Raw genomic sequence first — 21,618 nt, 5'->3', positions numbered from 1 at the left:
CGCTGCGCTGGGCAGCGCACAGCGCTGCCCTGGGCGGCGCCGTGCGCCGCCTTGGGCGGCGCTGTGCGCCCCCTTTGGGCGGCGCCGTGCGCCGCCCGGGGCCGCAACAATTGCTGCCCCACCGGGCAGCGATCCAATCGCTGCCCGGGTTTTGCCCCGAAAAAATTTTTTTATTAAAAATATTTATTTTGTTTCATAAACCGAGACTCAAAAATTTTGTACAATTGATTATTCAATCGATTGATCTGAGCAACCTGGCTCTGATACCACTGTTGGAAAACTGGCGAGTTCCCAGACCAATTACGATTGATACCCGGTGCAGCGGAAGTTTAAAAATTTTTCATGGAACGTTTCCATGGTATGGGTATCAACCGTTCATCGATTGAATTACGTGTGTGTAAAATTTAAATAACAATTAAATAAATTTTACCTCAAATCTCGAAACGAGATTAATGGACACCAACAGAACAATTCTGCTCTTGTTGTCTCTCCCTGGAACCGATGAACGCCTTCAATCAGGTCCACGAACAGAGGTTTAATCCCTCTGATAGATTGCACTAGAAAATCTATCAGAAGTTTTCTGCGAAGAGAATACACGAATTTGATTCGTTATTCCTGACTGCAATTCAAAATCACAGACCGGAATTTCTCGGGCAGAGCAAGGAGGGGGCGGCCGAAATATGTTTGAGAGAGAGGGTAGGGTTTTCGAAAATTGCTCTCAAAATAATGACCTGTTGTGTGTAATTTCTGTACTGAAATAACTTATTTATAATGCAGGCCACTAACACCTTAGGGCCCATTAATCATAAGCTGGGGCCCGACAAGCAAAGCCCGCTCGTTCAGAAATTAATATAAAATTCATCGTGACTCCGATTGATGAAACGATTTCACCAATGTGCACAGAAACCATTTCTGCACGTTTTAAAGTCAAAATAAATTTTCCTGAATCCGAATTCAGTGGTTTCCAAAAATGTCCATCCCTATGTCATTTTAGGAAATCCTACTCCCTTACTCTTATTTAAGAAGTCCAACTCCTTAGTTCATTAAATTTAACTCTTTAAATTTAACTATCTCAACGGGGATTAAAACTCCATTACACTGTGTGACCCTCAATGGTTCAGGGATACAGCTAGCCGTGGGCTCACAACTCCTTGTGACTCGGAACAACACTTTCCGACTTGCCCAACGAATCATGGTAAAGCGCCTAGCAACATCGCCCCATGATTCCCTAGGTATCACTGATAGTGCCTACAAGAACCAGTAGATTTTGGTTAGCGTACAGTACGGTCCCTTCATCCATATATCCCGATCGAATCAACAACCATTGGTATATCGAGAGTCGCTCAAGATTCGATAACTATGCAATGCATCTTGAAGATCAAATTAGTGACATCGCATGTGCTACTAAGAAACCATTTCTTAAATCACATCAAGTACTCTGGCCAGAGATTTGTCACACTAATATCTCCTCAGATTGCATAGGATATCCACACTCGCAAGTATGTGGTGAATCCTTGACAACAATGCATTGACTCCTATATGTGTCGTAACTGTACCCAATCTCGACACCTGATGACCCCCTCAGAGTCGGTAAACGAGTCAAAGCACAGTACTAGCATATAGAGTCTCCATGATGTTTCAAGTCGTAAGGACTAATGGTGTACAACCAAAACCGCGGACTTTATCCACTCGATAAGTGATAACCACTTGGAAAGTCCGGATAGGGTAGTTCGACTATTCATCCTATGAATATCCATTTGCATGCTTCGAACATCTCCATGTTCCCTACCAATGAAACGTGGTACTCCGCATCGCAAATGCTAGTCTCAAACTCGAGCGATCCTTATCCTTATTATCGGACGGCTCAATCGACTAGGAACGGTTTTAGAATATACAGTGACTATAAGATGTATTTCATGATAGACATCTCCATGTTCTACCACATCTTACATACACTATAGTATATTCAAGGTCTTTATCAAAACAACAATAGTATATCACAATATAACAATATGAAGTAATATAAAGTCATTGCCATAAAAGTGTAAATAATATTAAACAAAAGATTGTTTATACAAAGAGTCATCAAAACCCATAGCCACACAGTTGGCTCACTGGGCACCCACTCTTACATCACCGACAGCCGATCGGAAGCTCCGATTGCTGATCGGAAGTTCCGATCTCCATGCTTCCGATATGGTTCCGATTTGGTTCCGATGTCACCAAGATCGGAAGCTCTGATCCTGGATCGGTGGTTCCGATCCCACTCGAGTTCTGGGGCCTTCTAAGCCATTTTTGAGTGTCCTGAATCCATTTCTGAACTCCGTTAACCCTTCAGGAATTTTTTAAATCATGTTTTACTTAATCTAAGCATGATTACACGATTAATATACTCATTAATCGCTAATTCTGGATACGGGTTACTACAGTTTATCTCACGCGAGCGCGAGGAATTTAAAAAAAAATTCTATTGCTTTTGTTGGTTGGATCTTGTATGCTTAATTTGTTGTTTAGAACCGAGGTCTCACATTAAGTGGTATCAGAGCAATAAGTTCTTGGTTGAGCTAGAGTGAGCGGGGTAGATCGAGTCTGTGTGTATTGGCTCCTTGCATGTGATTGAGTTATTTAACGGTTTATTTAATTCCATGCGAGCATGCTTTATTATTTGAGAATTAATTGAATTACATGCTTATGTGATTTAATTTATAAAGCATGATCTACTTGAGATATAATTGTTTCTGTTATCGACTGGTATCCGGTATTCTGAGCGGTTGTTAGGGCACCGATTGTAGCGATTGAGATATCTTGTGTCCTAAACTTTGATTATCATATGGTTCATCGTCGAGTTATTAACAGAAACTCACCGTCAGTTACTCCACCGAATGAGCAAGCTAGTACTGAAACTATTCAGATGGATGCTACAGCGACTCCTATGGAAACCTTGCTGAAGAGGTTTCAGTCGTTTAATCCGCCTTTGTTGCTAGGTACAGAAAATTTGGTTGACTGTGAGAGCTGGTTGGACGATATTGATCAGTTGTTCAATTTCCTTGATTACTCCGACGACCGCCGAACTAGGTTAGTCATTCATCATAGCTTCGTGGTGTTGCTAAGAACTGGTGGATCGCGACGAATAGATCCAGGGAGAATCGAGGTACAGTTGTTACTTGGTCTCTTTTCAAAATTGAGTTTTATAAGCGGTTTTTCCCTGTTTCGTACCAAAAGGACAAGGGAGCCGAGTTTGCCAATCTGAGGCAGGGGAATTTGAACATTGAAGAGTACGTCGCCAAGTTTGATAGTCTGTTGCGTTTTTCACCGCATATTGCCAAAAATGAAGAAGCCAAGGCCGATCAGTTCATCAATGGCTTGAATCCCAACATCTTCACGTTGGTAAACACTGCTAGGCCCGATAACTTTGTGGATGCCATGAATCACGCAAAGGGAGCTAAAGCGGGTTTGTTAAGGCAGAGAGGAAATCAGATGGTACCTCAGCAACAGAGACAGTCTCAGAACCAATCGTCTCAGTATCAGAATCAGCCATCTCAGCATCAGAATCAGCATCAGAGGTATGAAGGAGGTAGCAGTGGGGGTAACAGAAAGGATCAGTATAGAGCAAGAGGGAAACAGTTCAAGAGGCAGGGGAACAACTCTTCTAGTTCCAGTGGTTCCAAGCAATTCGGTTCAGGACAGAGTTTTGGATCTTCATCTTTGTTCTGCAACAAGTATGGAGGTAGACACTCATCAGATCAGTGTGTAGGGGTCTTTGGGAAATGCAACACTTGTCAGCAACCGGGACACTTTTCTAAGGTGTGCCCTCAGCGTAGTAGAGATAGAGCTCAGAGTGGGAGTTCATCTAGACCTACAGCTCAGCCTGAGAGACAGTCTTCTTCAGTTCACTCCTTCCAGCCTCAGCAGCAGAACAGACAAGGAGGTAATCCTAGTGCAAACTGGCCTCCGAGACAGTAGGCACGAGTCTTTTCTTTGACAAAGGATCAGGCTCAGACAGCACCTGACGATGTTATAGCAGGTAACTGTTCAATTCTCGGTTATTTTGCTCTTGTTTTGATAGATACAGGTGCTTCCCATTCCTTTATCTCTGAGAAATTTGTGTTATTGCATGCTTTGCCTACTAAGTTGTTGCCTACTGTAGTAGCTGTTACTTCACCTTTGGGTGGAGGAATTGTTTCTGTAAGATTAGTCAGGAACTGTGAGCTCTATTTTGAGGGAAATTTGTTAGACTTCGACTATATTGTACTTGGGCTGTCATATTTTGACTGTATTGTTGGTATAGATGCTTTAACCAAGTACAGGGCAACTGTCGATTGTTTTCAGAAGGTTTTCAGATTCAGACCTGAAATGGAAGACGAGTGGAAATTATTTGGTAAGGGTTCTCGATCTAGGATTCCTTTGATCTCAGTGTTATCTATGAATCGTTTATTACAGAGAGGTGCAGAGGGATTTCTGGTTTATGCAGTTGATGTACTGAAATCTAGCCCAGCATTGGTTGATATACCAGTTGTTAGAGATTTTCTGGTGTGTTTTCGGAAGAGACTCCTGGATTGCCGCCTATTCGAGAGATCGAATTCAGCATCGATTTGGTGTTATGTACTCAACCTATTTCCAAAGCTCCATATCGTATGGCACTAGTTGAATTGAGATAGTTGAAGGAGCAGCTTGAGGATTTGATTGCCAAGGGATACATCAGACCTAGTGTATCGCCTTGGGGTGCTCCTGTTCTGTTTGTTCGGAAGAAGGATGGTTCTATGCGGCTCTGTATCGACTATCGTCAACTGAATCAGGCAACAATCAAGAACAGGTATCCTTTACCCCAAATAGATGACCTTTTTGATCAGCTGCAGGGTTCTTCTGTCTATTCGAAGATTGATTTGAGGTCAGGTTATTACCAGCTAAGAGTGCGAGGGGAAGATATTCCTAAGACCGCATTCAGAACGAGGTATGGTCATTTTGAGTTTATAGTCATGCCATTCGGTTTGACTAACGTTCTAGCGGTTTTTATGGGTTTGATGAACCGTATCTTTCAGCGCTATTTATATGAGTTTTTCATTATCTTCATCGATGATATTCTTATCTACTCGAAGAACCGTACTGACCATGCAGAGCATTTGAGAACCATATTGCAGATTTTGAGGGTGGAGCAGTTGTTTGCTAAGCTGTCTAAGTGTGAATTATGGTTGGATCGAGTTGTATTTATCGGTAACATTATTTCAGGAGATGGGATTTTTGTCGATCCCAGCAACATTGAAGCGGTTATGAATTGGCCTAGACCGACATCAGTACCTGAGATCCGAAGTTTTATGGGTTTAGCTGGTTATTATCGCAGATTCATCGAGGTATTCTCGTCTATTGCCAAGCCGATTACCCAGCTGACTCAGAAAAATGCGCCTTTTGTCTGGACTGCAGATTGTGAGGCTAGCTTTGTTGATCTGAAGAGGAGAATGACCAGTGCTCCAATTCTTTCTATTTCGAAAGGTACTGGAGGTTTCACAGTCTATTGTGATGCTTCTAACCAAGGATCGAGGCAGTTGAAACCGCATGAGACTCGTTATCCGGTTCATGATCTTGAACTAGCTGCGATCGTTTTTGCTCTGAAGATCTGGCGTCACTATCTTTATGGTGAGTCTTTCGAGATCTTTTCTGATCATAAGTCTTAAATACTTGTTTTCACAGGCAGAGCTGAAAATGAGACAGAGAAGATGGTTAGATCTGTTGAAGGATTTCGACTGTGAAATCAAGTATTATCCGGGAAAGTCGAATGCAGTTGCAGATGCCGTGAGCCAAAAGCTTTGTTCTTTATCTCTTTCTACTATCGGTGTTTCTCAGTTGATCGACGATTGTTGCACTTCTGGTTTAGAGTTTGAAACATATAGGAAGACTATCAGAGTGTTTACTATTCAAGTCGAGCCGGAGTTGTTTATTTCGATCAATGAAGCACAGAAGTCTGATCCGAGCATTCAGGTTTCAGTAGAGAAATTCAGATCTGGGCATCAGTATGAATTCCAGGTTAGAGATGATGTTTTGTTTGTGAATAACTGTATTGTTGTTCCTAATATTTTGGAGTTGAGACAGCTTATTCTCCGAGAGGCTCATTGCAGTCGGTTCAGTGTTCACTCTGGAGGCCGTAAGATGTATAATGATCTGAAGAATCAGTTTTGGTGGAAGAGAATGAAGAGCGATGTTGCGAGGTTTGTATCTTGATGTTTGAACTGTCAGCAAGTGAAATCAGAAAGGAAGCGACCGGGTGGTCTGTTGCACAGTCTATCTATTCCTGAATGGAAATGGGATCACATTTCTATGGATTTCGTAATGAAACTACCGCGATCTGTTCGTGGATGGAATGCTATTTGGGTGGTGATCGACCGATTTACGAAGTCTGCTTGTTTCATTCCGTACAGAAGGACGTATCGTCATGATTAGATGGCTGAGTTGTTGTGAGACCTCGTTTCTAATCAACTAATCTCGGACAAAACAGCCGATAAGTAAACGAAAAACCAAGATTAGAAGCAACCAAGATCTTTTTTTTTAAGGAAGGCTCGCGCGCCCGCGCCGAAGCTTCGCTAAAACCAGAGCGCCCACGCTCTAAGGAAGCGTACCCGTGCCGATGCTTCGCAAAAAAACCAGCGCGCCCGCACTCTAAGGAAGAGCGTCTGCGCCCTTACCTCGCAAAGAGGTCGCGCGCTCGCGCCGTCCTCTCGCCCAGAAATATTAAGGCACCGAAATAAACTCAACAAAACCTAAACACTTGCATTAAAAGTATTTGGCAAGCCAATAACAATACAAGAAAGGTTTAGGGAAGAGAAACATTCAATTCGGTAGTACCTACATCGATTCTTGCTTACAAAACAAATACGAGAAGTTCGAATGACTAAACATGTTCGCAAAACATAACTAGATTGACATGCTGATTCGACTTCTAAACGAGTCTCACTTCTATATCTGCTCTTGACGCTAACCAGGTCTACGCTGACTTGATCTTGCCCCTCCTGTTGCCAAGTACACATACAAAACAAAGCAACAGCCGGATAAACCGGTGAGAATGATAATCCCTGAAAAAGCAACATATCAAGTAATACAACAATAAACATGCTTTCAAGACAACAACAAAATCAATAACAACGTAATGAAATGCATGTCTTTAAACCGGGATATCAAATCTGATAAACGAGGGATTGCTGCTGTGCTTTTAGGATCCCGAGGATGAGATCATGTGACGACTCACCGACTCTCCCAATCGAGGTGGTGCCACATATCTCACTCCTCTAGACTTTGAGCAACCATAATGAGTATGCTAGCACTAGGCGATACGACTATGACCTAGGCCACTCAATCATAGTTCCCAAACGTCCAAACAAAAGGGCGGTTCTGCCCGCTGAAATCAACGTAGGCTCAAGATGAATGCATAACAGAAACATAAAACATAAGCCACATAGTCAAAAGTAAAATCAATCAACAAGACACAAGTTCCTCATGCTAGAACAAGTGTAGATGCAATATGTGATTTGAAAGGGAAACTCGAGAACCAACTGTCCCGAGTATGCTATCCCGCTACAATGACTGCTTTTACCTTTCAATGTCGTAGATCCAACTCCGGACAAGCTACAACAAAAGATTGTATCAACAACTATACAAACTAAACAACAAACAACGGTTCAAGGAAATCTCTTTACCGTTCTTCGTCCAAAACTCGACGATCAAATGTTGCTAACAAAGGACTCGACAACTCCAACGAATCTGTACGAAGATAAGAGATGATCAACTACAACGATCACTCACAAGCCAATGCTTCAACAATTCAAAAATGATTCGAAAACCCAAAACTCAAACCGACGGCATAACGGCTATAAACTGAACAAATCGGAAACGCAGACAGCAGTTCAATACCGATATAACCTCATATCAATGCCCAAAACGACAATAACAAAGCAAACCCATCAATCTCAAAATCCAAGTTTTCAAAAATAGCTTCCAAAAATCATAACAAATCCGAACGTCGCTCTAATTCAAAATCGACAGATAATAAACGATCAGAACTCTGTCAAGAACAACATACTCGAATGTCAAACGATTCTAACAACATCCAAAAACTAGAATGCATCTGATCGTAGAAAAGCTTACGATATAACGGAGCTCTCGCTGCAGTGATCGCTAAACTGCCTTCAGAAATAAATTCCAACGGCCGGATCGTGCTCGGACTGAAATCCCAAAGCTTGGAAAAGCTTGGAGGCGTAGAATGGAGGGAGACGGCTTGGAGGGGATGAAGTGAGGGCTTCTCAACATAAATCTATGTGTAGATAATATATAAAATCCAATATTTGTGTTTTGGTCCCTGAAATTTCCAAAATTTGCAAAAAGGACCATGATCAAAATCAAGTCAGCTCTTGAACTCTGCAATCGCCAATTAACTCAAATAAACTCATTTAAGATAAAAACGGGGTGTTACAATTCTCCCCCACTAAGAAGAGATTTCGTCCTCGAAATCAATGAGAACCACAACTCATAAGATAGAATAAAGAACTAAAGACAGTAAGAAGAATTCACGTCATCCGAACAACTCCGAAAATCGCTGTCTCAAATCAGATTCTGTCTCCCAAGTCGCTTCCTCGACTCCGTGACGGCTCCACTGCACTTTCACCAACGGAATCAACTTGGTTCTGAGTTGCTTCTCTTTCCGATCAAGGATCTGAATCAGTCGCTCAAAGTAACTCAGAGTCTCGTCTAACTCGGCTTTGTCAGGCTGAAGGATATGAGAAGGATCTGGATGATACTTCCGCAGCATAGAGACGTGAAAAACGTCGTGAATACCAGATAAAGACGGAGGAAGTGCAAGTCTGTAGGCAAGATCGTCTATCTTCTCGAGAATCTCGTACGGCCCGATGAATCTCGGAGATAACTTCCCTCTCTTACTAAAGCTGACAGTGCCTCTGAACGGAGAAATCTTAAGGAATACACGGTCTCCCTGTTCGAAACTCAGAGTTCTACGTCTGACATTCGCATACTTCGCCTGTCTATCCTGAGCTGACTTCAATCTCAACTGAATGATCTTAACCTGCTCTGCCATATCTCTAAGCATATCCGGTCCCAAATCTGGTGACTCGAACAAATCATCCCAAAACAATGGAGATCGGAACTTCTTACCATACAAAGCCTCAAAAGGCGCCATACCGATACTCGCTTGGAAGTTGTTGTTGTAAGAAAACTCGACAAGAGGCAAAGAATCCTGCCAACTAGTGCCAAAGTCTAGCACTATCGCTCGCAGCATATCCTCTAACGTCTGGATAGTCCGCTCTGACTGTCCATCGGTCTGAGGATGATAAGCTGTACTCAGATGCAATCGAGTACCAAGTGCCCCCTGAATACTGTGCATTAAGTGAGAAGTGAATCTAGTATCTCTGTCTAAAACGATCGACTTCGGTAGACCATGCAATCTCACAACATTGCTAACATACAACTCAGCCATCTGATCATGACGATACATCATCCTGTTCGGAATAAAACACGCAGACTTTGTCAATCGGTCGATCACTACCCAAATATCATCGCATCCTCGAACGGATCGTGGTAGCTTCGTGACGAAATCCATGGAAATGTGATCCCACTTCCATTCAGGAATAGATAGACTGTGCAGCAGACCTCCTGGTCGCTTCCGTTCTTCTTTTACTTGCTGACAGTTCAAACATCGAGATACAAACCTCGCAACATCGCTCTTCATTCTCTTCCACCAGAACTGGTTCTTCAGGTCATTGTACGTCTTACGACCTCCAGGATGAATACTAAAACAATTGCAATGAGCCTCTTGAAGAATACGTTGTCTCAACTCCGAAATATCAGGCACAACAATACGGTTATTCACAAACAAAACATCATCTCTAACCTGGAATTCAGACTGATGCCCAGATCTGACTTTCTCTACTAAAACCTGAATGCTCGGCTCAGACTTCTGTGCTTCTCTGATCGCAACAAAAAACTCCGGTTCGGCTTGAATAGTAAACACTCTGATAGTCTCCCTATCTGTTTCAAACTCTAAACCAAAAGTGCAACAATCATCGATCAACTGAGAAACACCAATAGTAGAAAGAGATAAAGAACAAATCTTTCGGCTCAAGGCATCTGCAACTGCATTCGACTTTCCCGGATAATACTTGATTTCACAGTCAAAATCCTTCAACAGATCTAACCATCTTCTCTGTCTCATATTCAGCTCTGCCTATGAAAACAAGTACTTAAGGCTCTTATGGTCAGAAAAGATCTCGAAAGACTCACCATACAGATAGTGACGCCAGATCTTCAGAGCAAAGAAGATCGCAGCTAGTTCAAGATCATGAACCGGATAACGAGTCTCGTGCGGTTTCAGCTGCCTCGATGCATACGCCACCACATGCTTATGTTGCATAAGAACACAACCCAAGCCTCGGTTAGAAGCATCACAATAGACTGTGAAACCTCCAGTACCCTTCGGAATAGAAAGAATCGGAGCACTGGTCAGTCTCCTCTTCAGATCAAACAAGCTAGCCTCACAATCTGTAGTCCAGACAAAAGGCGCATTCTTCTGAGTCAGCTGGGTAATAGGCTTGGCAATAGACAAGAAACCCTCGATGAATCTGCGATAATAACCAGCTAAACACATGAAGCTTCGGATCTCAGGTACTGATGTCGGTCTAGGCCAATTCATAACCGCGTCAATCTTGCTGGGATAGACAGAAATCCCATCTCCTAAAATAATGTGACCGAGAAAGACAACTCGATCCAACCAGAATTCACACTTAGACAACTTGGCAAACAACTGCTCAACTCGCAAAATCTGCATTACGGTCCTCAAGTGCTCTGCATGGTCAGTACGGTTCTTCGAGTAGATAAGAATATCATCGATAAAGATAATGATGAACTCATCTAAGTAACGCTGAAAGATATGGTTCATCAAACCCATAAAAATCGCGGGAGCATTAGTCAAACCGAACGGCATGATTATAAACTCAAAATGACCATACCTCGTTCTGAATGCGGTCTTAGGAACATCTTCCTCTCGCACTCTCAGCTGATGATAGCCTGACCTCAGATCAATCTTCGAATAGACAGAAGAACCCTGCAGCTGATCAAAAAGGTCATCTATTCGGGGTAAAGGATACCTGTTCTTAACTGTAGCCTGATTCAACTGACAGTAGTCGATACAAAGCCGCATAGAACCATCCTTCTTCCGAACAAATAGAACAGGAGCACCCCAAGGCGATACACTAGGTCTGATGTATCCCTTGGAAATCAATTCTTCACGTTGCTCCTTCAACTCTCTCAGTTCAATAGGTGCCATACGATAAGGAGCTTTGGAAATAGGTTGAGTACCTGGCACCAAATCGATGCTGAATTCGATCTCTCGAATAGGTGGCAATCCAGGAAAATCTTTCGGAAACACATCAGCAAAATCTCTAACCACTGGTAAGTCAACCAAAGCTGGGCTAGATTTTAGTACATCAACTGCAGAAACCAAAAATCCTTCTGCACCTCTCTGTAACAAACGAGTCATAGATAACACTGAAATTAAAGGAATTCTAGATCGAGAACCTTTACCAAAGAATTTCGACTCGTCTGCCATTTCAGGTCTGAACCTGACAACTCTCAGAAAACAATTGACGGTCGCCCTGTACATAATCAAAGCATCTACACCGACAATACAGTCAAAATCTGACAGTCCAAGCACAATACAGTCGAATTCTAACAAATTCACCTCAAAACAAAGTTCACAATTCCTGACTAGTCTGATAGAAACAATTCCTCCACCCAATGGTGAAGTAACAGCTACTATAGTAGGCAACAACTTAGTAGGCAAGGCATGCAATAACACAAATTTCTCAGAGATAAAGGAATGGGAATCACCTGTATCTATCAAAACATGAGCAGAATAACCAAAAATCGAACAGTTACCTGCTATAACATCATCAGGTGCTGCCTGAGCCTGATCCTCTATCAAAGCAAAGACTCGTGCATGATGTCTCGGAGGCTGGTTCGCACTAGAGTTACCTCCCTGTCTGTTCTGCTGCTGAGGCTGGAAAGAGTGCACTGCTGAAGATTGCCTCTCGGGTTGAGCTGCAGGTCGAGATGAACTTCCACTCTGAGCTCTATCTCTGTTACGCTGAGGGCACACCTTAGAAAAGTGTCCCGGTTGCTGACAGGTGTTACAATTACCAAAGACTCCCACACACTGATCCGGTGAGTGTCTTCCCCCATACTTGCTGCAGTACATGGCTGAAGATCCAGAACTCTGTCCTGAACTGAATTGCTTGGAACCACTGGAACTACAAGAACTATTCCCCTGCCTCTTGAACTGTTTACCTCTTGCTTTGTACTGATCCTTTCTGTTTCCCCCACTGTTTCCACCTTCATACCTTTGCTGCTGGTTCTGATACTGAGGTGGCTGATTTTGATACTAAGATGGTTGATTCTGATACTGCCTCTGCTGCTGAGGTGCTACCTGGTTACCTCTTTGCCTCCACAAGCTTGCTTCTGCCCCCTTTGCGTGATTCATGGCATCCGTAAAGTTGTTAGGCCTGTTGGTGTTTACCAACGTGAAGACGTCGGGGTTCAAACCATTGATGAACTGATCTGCCTTAGCTTCTTCATCTCCGGCAATTAGCGGTGCAAAACGCAATAGACTATCAAACTTAGCCACGTACTCTTCAATGTTCAGATTCCCTTGCCTTAGATTGGCAAACTCTGCTCCCTTATATTTGCTATACGAGATAGGTAAAAACTGCTTATAAAACTCAGATTTAAAAAGAGACCAAGTAACTTCCGTACCTCTACTCTCCATTGTTTTCTTCATCATGATCCACCAGCTTTTAGCAAGCCCACGTAGCTGATGAATGACTAACCTGATTCGGCGGTCATCGGTGTAGTCAATGGAATCGAGCAACTGATCGATATCATCCAACCAACTCTAGCAGTCAACTGGATTTTCTGTACCCATCAGCAATGGCGGATTAAACGACTGAAACCACTTCAGCAAGGTTTCCATAGGCATTGCTGTAGCATCCATCTCAACCGTTTCAGTACTAGCTTGCTCGGTTGCGGGAATAACTGGCGGTGTGTTTTTGTTTATCACTCGACGAGGACCCATCTGATAATCAAAGGTTAGGGCACAAGATATCTCAATCGCTACAACCGGTGCCCTTTACAACCGCTCAAAAAACCGGATACCAGTCGATAACATAAGCAGTTATATCTCAAGTAGATCATGCTTTATAAAAGTAAATCACATAACCATGTAATTCAAATAATTCTCAACAATAAAGCATGCTCGCATGGAATTAATTATACAGCTAAAATAATTCAAACACATGCGAGGATCCAATACACGTAGACTCAATCTACCCCGCTCACTCTAGTTCAACCAAGAATCTTATCTCTCTGATACCACTTAATGTGAGACCTCTTTTGTAATCAACTAATCTCGGACAAAACAACCGATAAGTAAACGAGAAACCAAGATTAGAAGCAACCAAGATCTTTTTTTTTTAAGGAAGGCTCGCGCGCCCGCGCTAAAGTCAGCGCGCCCGCGCCGATGCTTCGCAAAAAAACCAGCACGCCCGCGCTCTAAGGGAGAGCGACCGCGCCCTTACCTCGCAAAGAGGCCGCGCGCCCGCGTCGTCCTCTCGCCCAAAAATATTAAGGCACCGAAATAAACTCAACAAAACCTAAACCCTTGCATTAAAAGTATTTGAAAAGCCAACAACAATACAAGAAAGGTTTAGGGAAGAGAAACATTCAATTCGGTAGTACCTACTGTTGGAACATGCGTTCTCTGATCACACGGATGTGATATCCAGAACAGCAGAAGTTTAAAAAATTTTATTTTTCGATATGGAACGATTCCATATCGTGGGTATCAAATCCTAACGATTAAAATTGTTGCAAGTAAAATAATAAACACAGTTAAATATTTTACCTATTCATGCAAAGGCTTGATTATGAACTCCAACAGAATTTAATCTGCTCTTCTTGTAAATCCCAGGAACCGATGACTATCACGTTCAACCTCCGGAATTAAGTCCACGAATAGAAAACTAAAACCCTTTGATTGATTGCACTAGAAACTAATCAGATGTTTATCGAAGAGAATAAACAGATTTGATCTGTCAATTCAGAATGTAATTTTTCACAAAAATTACAGACTGAATTATCTCAAAAAGGAGTAGAGGATTTTCGAAAATTCCTCTTGAAAATATATGTGTGTAATTCGAAAATTGCAAGACTGAAAGCTTATGATTTTTGAACACTACACATGTTTTTATAGATAATTTCTAGACTAGATTAAGTTATAATTGTATTAGGACTCTAACTCCTTAGGGCCCACAATCCATAACTTAAGCCCAACAAGCCAAGCTGAAAGAGTGGGTGCCCGGTGAGCCAACTTGTGGCTGAGGGCTTTGATGACTCTTTGTATAAACAATCTTTTGTTTAATATTATTTACACTTTTATTAATGGCAATGACTTTATCTTTCTTCATATTGTTATATTGTGATATACTATTGTTGTTTTGATAAAGACCTTGAATATACTATAGTGTATGTAAGATGTGGTAGAACATGGGGATGTCTATCATGAAACACATCTTATAGTCACTGTATATTCTAAACTGTTCCTAGTCGATTGAGCCGTCCGAAAATAAGGATAAGGATCGCTCGAGTTTGAGACTAGCATTTGCGATGCGGAGTACCACGTTTCATTGGTAAGGAACATAGAGATGTTCGAAGCATTCAAATGGATATTCATACGATGAATGATCGAACTACCCTATCCGGACTTTCCAAGTGGTTATCACTTATCGAGTGGATATAGTCCGCGGTTTTGGTTGTACACCATTAGTCCTTACTACTTGAAACATCATTGAGACTCTATATGCTAGTACTGTGCTTTGACTCGTTTACCGACTCTATTGGGGTCATCAGGTGTCGGGATTGGGTACAGTTACAACACATATAGGAGTCGATGCTTTGTTGTCAATGATTCACCACATACTTGCGAGTGTGGATATCCTATGCGATCTGAGGAGATATTAGTGTGACGAATCTCTGGCCAGAGTACATGATGTGATTTAAGAAATGGTTTCTTAGTAGCACATGCGATGTCACTATTTGATCTTCAAGATGCATTGCATAGTTATCGAATCTCGAACGACTCTCGATATACCAATGGTTGTTGATTCGATCGGGATATATGGATGAAGGGACCGTACTGTACGCTAACCAAAATCTATTGGTTCTTGTAGGCACTATCAGTGATACCTAGGGAATCATGGGGCGATGTTGCTAGACGCTCTTACCATGATTTGATGGGCAAGTCGGAAATTGTTGTTCCGAGTCACAAGGAGTTGTGAGCCCACGGCTAGCTGTATCCCTGAACCATTGAGGGTCACACAGTGTAATGGATTTTTAATCCCCGTTGAGATAGTTAAATTTAAAGGGTTAAATTTAATGAACAAAGAAGTTGGACTTCTTAATTATGAGTAGATGAGTAAGATTTCCTAAAATGACATAGGGATGGACATTTTTGGAAACCACTGAATTCGGATTCAGAAAAATTTATCTTGACTTTAAAAGGTGCAGAAATGGTTTCTGTGCACATTGGTGAAATCAGTTTATCAATCGGAGTCACGATGAATTTTATATTAATTTTTGAACACGCGGGCTTTGCTTGTCGGGCTTGAACTTATGACTAATGGGCCCTAAGCTGTTAGTGGCCTACATTATAAATAAGTTATTGCAGTACAGAAATTAGATACAACAGGTCACAATTTTCGAAAAACCTAGTCTTTTTCTCTCTGAAGTGGCCGACCCCCTCTCCCCTCTGCTCGGTAAAATCCAGTCTGTGAATTTTGAATTACAGTCTGGTTTAACGGATCAAATTCGTTAATCTCTTCGTAGAAACTTCTGATAGATTTTCTAGTGCAATCTATCAGAGGGATTAAATATCCGTTCGTGGACCTGATTGAAGAACAGTTCGTCCATCAGTTCCAGGGATATACAACAAGAGCAGAGAAATATGTTGGTGTCCAAAATCTCGATTCGAGATTAAAGGTAAAAATTTTATAATTGTTATTTAATTTTTACACACACAATTTAATCGTAAGATTGATACCTATTATGGAATCGTTCCATACAAAAATTTTTAAACTTCCGCTGCACCGGGTATCAATCTTAATTGATCTGATCGCCGTGTTCTCCAACAGTGGTATCAGAGCCAGGTTGCTCAGATCAAGCGATTAAATTAATCGATTGTACAAAAAAAAAAATTTTAGCCTCGGTTTTTGAAACAAAATAAATATTTTAAAATAAAATTATTTTTTTTCGGGCAAAAACCCGGGCAGCGATCGTCGCTGCCCGGCCCGGGAATGTCCCAGGCTGCCCGCGGAAAAATTAATTTTTAATTTTTAAATTAAATTTTAATATGTTAAAATTCTATTTTTGGTCCGATCGAAAATTGTTTTTGATTGGTCCACGAGGCGTCGGATCGAAAATTAATTATTTTTGGTACAATTGATGATAAGATATGATCTTATGGATATATTGAGTAAAATATGATTTTATGTATAAAATTGGATTTTATAGATAAAATATGATTTTATTTGATAAAAAGATAAAATATGATTTTGTATGTAAAATAAGATTTTATGTATGAAATATGATTTTATCCTTTTAAATTTAAATTGCCATTGCATGTTATCCAATAAATTAATTTTGAATTAAAAGTTATTGGATAAGGATGATCGATTGCCATGACCAATTTGTAGGTGTATGTTAGGAATTTACATTTGTTTTATTGTTGTTGGTTTTATTAATGGGCCTGGTTTATGGCCCAATATGAATGTCATATGTAATAAAAGTGGGCTTGGTTTATGGCCCGTTCCCACCCCTTAAAAATGTATCCCCTACTTGTCATTGTTATTTATTGTAAATACATTAGATTTAGTGGGAGATCAAGATTTGAAGATGGAGGTGGGCCCAGCAGACAATAAAGACAGAAGAAATGTAAATTGGAAGCAAATGTAATAGGATTGCATTGCATACTGCATATTACCTAGGATTGGACTAAGACTCGTGATTGGCAACCACAGGTCGATTAGAAATGGAATCGATCATCCTATATAATATGTGATATTATAGTTGTATGCATGTTTTAGACATAATTGTGTGAATTCGGCAAGCATACAAAAAAAATTTAAAAATGATGAGACAAATTTTTATAATTAAAATCCCTCATTTTAAATATGATTTAAAATTGATATCAAGATAAATAAAGGAAATTTAAATTTGTTTAAATGTTCCTACCTTCCATCAACGATCAATGTATGAGATGCTACCCGCGGATACGGTCCGGCTCATATTATTGGGGGGGCCCGTTCGTCGGAAAGCTGTACATTGGATCGACACATGTTGTAAGTTGGGTGGAACTCCCATGGGATCGGCTCATATTATTGGGGGATCCACATGGCGACCGTCCATCACAACTTAATATTGATGGGTCATCTTGACATGTCACAATAAACGGCGTCATATTATTGGGCCCTTATTGGACATGAGGTAAAAACGTGGAGGTTGCTTTGGAAGCAATTGGGCTCTACCTTTTGAAAATTATGGTTGGCTGATATTATTCGGGACCATAAGTTTGTCAATTGGACTCCATGTTCTCACTAAGGAAAACAGTTTCCCGTTTTCACTAGAGGGTAGTGAAATCGTTAAAATAGTGGGAGTGAGATTCATAAAATAAATTTCGCCTATTTTATGTCTTAGTAAATTGCTTAAACAATCACTGATATTTGTCTGTTTCTTTTCAGTATTTCATAAGATGAATTCGCGTAATCCACTTTTCTCGATCCTCGAACAAAATAAGTTGACTGGCGCAAACTATACGGAATGGTTCCGTAAGTTGAAGATTGTCTTGACTTCGGAGAAGATGCTCTACGTGTTAGAAAAATCTCCTCCAAAGGAAGCACCAGCTGACGTAAGTCCGAAGGAGTTAGCCAAACTTGATACATGGTGGGACCATGATATCAAGACCAAATGCTATATGCAAGCCTCGATGTCTGATGAACTCCAGAGGCGATTTGAGGACACCGTGAATGCTGCTGACATTCACGTTCAACTCAAGGAACTTTTTGGGGCTCAATCGAGGGCTGAAAGGTTCGCTACTGTAAAGGAGCTAATGACGTGTCGCATGCGTGAAGGGACTTCGGTCCGTGATCATGGGGTACGAGTGATTTGGCTCATACAGAAGTTGGTAACCCTTGATTTGGTGTTGGAGCATGAACTCAACGTGGATTTACTACTTCTGTCTCTTCCTTCTTTGTTTGACGGATTTGTGGTGAATTTCAATATGAACAAGATAGAGGCCTCCCTTGAAGAGATGGTCAATATGCTTGTGACATATGAATCCACATTAAAGAAGGATAAACCGGCTTTCTTGGTGGGCTCCTCTTCTTCTGCTAAGAAGGGGCCAAGTACAAAGGGTAAGAAACGTTCTGCCCCACCCAAGAAAATCGAACCCGAGAAGAAGTACAAGACAAAGGCTTCAAACATGGAAAAATCCAAGGATGTTTGCCATTACTGCAAGAAGCCCGGTCATTGGAAGCGTAACTGCAAGGAATATCTAGAGCAGTTGCGAACTGCGAAGGATATGTTCTATATTGAAATAAATGTTTCACTTAATACTACTTCTTGGGTATTGGATACCGGATGTGGATCTCACATTTGCAATGATTTGCAGGTGATGACAAGAAGTCGCAGGCTTAGAATGGGTGAGACCCAGCTGAGGCTCGGGAATGGTTCTAGAGTTGAAGCTAAAGCCGTGGGAGATGTTTATTTATTTTTGCAGAACGGTTTTAAGTTACTTTTAAGAGATGTTTCATTTGTTCCGGATTTGATTAAAAACATTATTTCTGTTTCTATGCTTGATAGAGATGGTTATTCTTGCAATTTTGTGAATGGGATTTGCAATATTTACAAGAATGAATGTTTGATTGGAAATGGACAACTTGAAAACGATCTATACAACTTAAAACTAAAAGACGTTCCAATAAATTATGTTGATAAACCGGCAACAACAAACAAAAGGAAAATCGATAGCCAAAACCCGGCAAACCTTTGGCACGCTAGGCTAGGTCATATTTCCTCAAGGAGGATGAACAAGCTAGTGGGAGAGGGCATGCTTGATATGTCTGATATTAACTCTCTAACTACTTGTGAATCCTGCCTAAAAGGAAAAATGACTAAATCTCCTTTTAAGGGGAAACCTGAGCGTAGTCAAAATCTGTTGGATTTGATCCATACAGATGTTTGTGGTCCATTTAGAGTTGGGACTCAATATGGCCACACCTACTTCATTACCTTTACTGATGATTATTCAAGGTATGGGTATTTATATTTAATGAAATATAAGTCCGAAGCATTTGAAAAGTTCAAAGAATTCAAGGCTGAAGTAGAAAACAAGCTAGGTAAAAGTATTAAAGCACTTCGATCGGATCGAGGTAGAGAATACTTGAGTACCGAGTTTTTGGACTATCTAAAAGAGAATGGGATTCTCTCTCAGTGGACTCCTCCTATGACACCACAGCTTAATGGTGTATCGGAGCGTCGTAATCAAACTTTGTTGGACATGGTTCGGTCCATGATGAGCTTCACTGAGCTTCCACCTTCGTTTTGGGGCTATGCGCTTGAAACGGCGGTATTGTTGTTGAACAACGTCCACACTAAAGCAGTGGACAAAACACCATACGAGTTATGGAATGGCAAAGCTCCTAAGTATTCGTACTTGAGGATTTGGGGATGTCCTGCTTATGTGAAGCGGACAGTGGGAGATAAGTTGGATAGTCGATCCAGCTTATGTTATTTTGTAGGGTATCCGAAGAATTCAATCGGATATTATTTCTATTATCCTGCTGAAACAAAGGTGTTTGTTTCAAGGAATGCCACCTTCTTGGAGAAGGAGTTCTTATTGGATAAGAAAGGCAAGATGATGGAACTCGAAGAAATTCGAGAAGAACCCGAAATACAAAATAACAATCCTACACCTCAGGAACCATTGCTGGACACGCCTATACCTAGAAGATCCGAGAGGACTTCTAGACCTCCTATTCGATATGGTCTTCTTCTTGAAGGGGATCAAGATGAACCCGATGTTGGATGTGATCCAAGAAACTTCAAGGAAGCAATTTCTGATGCGGATTCAAATTTATGGCTTGAAGCTATGCAGTCGGAAATAGATTCGATGCATACAAACCAAGTTTGGTCTTTAGTAGATCCACCCGATGGAATTGTTCCAATAGGGTGTAAATGGATCTACAAGAGAAAGCTTGGGCCTGATGGTAAGGTATTGACCTACAAGGCGCGATTGGTGGCAAAAGGTTATACTCAAAGACAAGGAGTTGACTATGATGAAACCTTTTCACCAGTTGCAATGTTCAAGTCCATAAGAATCCTTATTGCCATAGCTGCATGGTATGACTATGAGATATGGCAAATGGATGTGAAGACTGCTTTTCTTAATGGAGACATTAAGGAAGAAATCTATATGAAGCAGCCTGAGGGGTACACATCCATGGGAAGCGAGCATAAGGTATGCAAGCTTCAGAGATAAATTTATGGTCTAAAACAAGCATCAAGAAGTTGGAACCAGAAATTTGATGAAACAATAAAAGATTTTGGTTTCATCAAGAACCCGGAGGAACCATGCGTGTACAAGAAAGTAGTTAAGGATGCTGTGACATTCTTAGTACTTTATGTTGATGACATCCTACTCATTGGGAATGACGTAGGGATGTTGCAGTCAACAAAGATATGGTTATCAGGTAGATTCTCGATGAAGGATTTGGGTGAGGCATCCTATATTCTTGGGATACAGATCTATAGAGATAGATCTAAGAGAATGATAGGACTCACTCAGTCAACCTACATCGACACCATATTGAAACGGTATTCAATGGATGGGTCCAAGAGAGGACATCTACCCATGTGTCATGGAGTTTCTCTATCCAAGTCTATGTGTCCCAAGACGGATGAAGAGATAGAGAAAATGACACATGTACCATATGCATCAGCCATAGATAGTATCATGTATGGGATGATATCTACCAGATCGGATGTAGCATTTGCTCTGAGTGTCACGAGCAGATATCAAGCTAATCCCGGTCAAATGCATTGGAAAGCCGTGAAGGACATTCTTAAGTACTTACGAAGGACTAAGAATATGTTCATGGTATATGGAGGAAGAGAACTAAAATTGGAAGACTATACCGACTCTTGCTTCCAAAGTGACGTGGATGACTCGAAGTCAACCTCTGGATTTGTGTTCATGCTCAATGGCGGAGCTGTCTCTTGGAAGATTTCCAAGTAGGACACCACAGCGGATTCCACCACTGAGGTTGAATACATTGCAGCATCAGCTGCTGCTAAAGAGGCCGTTTGGATGAGGAATTTCGTCCAAGAGTTGGGCGTCATTCCTGAAGTTGTTGGTCCAGTCCCGGTGTACTGTGACAACACGGGTGCCGTTGCTCAGGCAAAGGAACCAAGGTCTCATCAAAGATCCAATCACGTACTGAGGAAATACCACATCATCCGGGA

The sequence above is a fragment of the Henckelia pumila genome, chromosome 4, assembly GCF_033568475.1.
Source record: "Henckelia pumila isolate YLH828 chromosome 4, ASM3356847v2, whole genome shotgun sequence".
Taxonomy (NCBI): domain Eukaryota; kingdom Viridiplantae; phylum Streptophyta; class Magnoliopsida; order Lamiales; family Gesneriaceae; genus Henckelia; species Henckelia pumila.
This window is presented reverse-complemented; position numbering follows the sequence as displayed.